Source organism: Myotis davidii, unplaced genomic scaffold (genome assembly GCF_000327345.1).
Source record: "Myotis davidii unplaced genomic scaffold, ASM32734v1 scaffold109, whole genome shotgun sequence".
NCBI lineage: Eukaryota > Metazoa > Chordata > Mammalia > Chiroptera > Vespertilionidae > Myotis > Myotis davidii.
In genome coordinates this window covers 1,525,587-1,526,990 of record NW_006300368.1, presented here as the reverse complement: position 1 = coordinate 1,526,990, position 1,404 = coordinate 1,525,587, and positions in this window count along the sequence as shown.

The window sequence follows — 1,404 nt, the reverse complement described above, 5'->3', positions numbered from 1 at the left end:
GCAGGTTGCTAACATTAAAGAGTGACTTACTAAGCTGGGGATCTTGACTCTACCCTACTATCCAATCTAATTTACCGTTTCAACAGTCATGGCAGCCCTCCATTCAGACAAAGCAGCCCCTCACCATAACCCAGCCACACCATGCCCATTCCCACTTTTGTTTGTGCCTTGCCCACCTAAAATCCCCGGATTTTGCTCTGTCTGAGAAGTCCTGTGAATCTCTCAAAAGCCAGTTCAAGTTCATCTTTCTTCATGAAATCTTCCCTGAGTACTCCAGTCCCGCTGGTCCTACTCCTTTTTCTTAAGTTTTGTCACCATTTTTTTTTCAGGGCAATAGTGAGGCATTCCCCTCCCCCCGAGAACCTAAAAATATGGTAAACAATTTTTTACTCCCCATCCTAGGCAATTTGGTTCAGTGGATAGAGCGTCAGCCTGTGGACTGAAGGGTCCCTGGTTCGATTCCGGTCAAGGGCACATGCCTGGGTTGCAGGCCCAGTCCCCAGTGTGGGGCATGCAGCAGGCAGCCAATCAATGATTCTCTCTCTTCATTGATGTTTCTCTCTCTCTCTCCCTATCCCATCCTCTCTGAAGTCAATAAAAATATATTAATAATAATAATAATAATAAGTGGCACCCCAAGAGAGAAATACTAAGGTTAACACATCATGGAGCAGAGTCGAGATGTATAAGGACCAAATGGCTTCCTGGTCCATCAGACTTGAGTAAAACCTAATGGGACGTATTAACTGCTAAGGAGAAACCTGTCGTAGACTAGAGAGATGTAGGGGGTGTAGGGTGGAGTGAGGTGGGAAGGTAGCAGCGTTCAGTTCAATAGGGATGGATCAGCAAGATATTGGAGAGTGAGATGGGACTGGGAAGTAGAGGGACTGAAGTCATCTATGTGAGCAGAAAAGAGTGATTGGGGGGAGGGGGAGGAAAAAAGTGCTTGTGTGTGGAGATGGCCTCTGAGGCCGCAGATGTGGAGAGTCAGGCCCACTAGCCAGGCTGTGCCTGTTGGGGAGACAGATGGACCCTGCTCAGTCCTTTCCATTAAACACCGGATGCAGCTCATTCCTTTTGTTCTAATTCTGTTCTCACCGGTGGCCTTCTGATTGAGCTTTAGTGGGCCATGGTGGCCTACCTCTACAGAATGTATTTCCCTGATCATGTAGAGACAGATGCTGTCTGTGGAACAGATGTAGCTCTCATTGTCAGGTCATAATCTGGCATTCTGATTTTTTTTTTATTAATCCTGCGGTATTGATAAGGTCAGACTTCCCCTGTAGGAAGAAGTGAGTTCTCTCTTGGTGAGGACAGAGTCTGATTTCTAAGCTAGGAGGCTGAGGATCAGTTGGCCAAGGCCTCTGGGAAGAAAGTACCTGGCCATTGCCCAGACAGTACCCT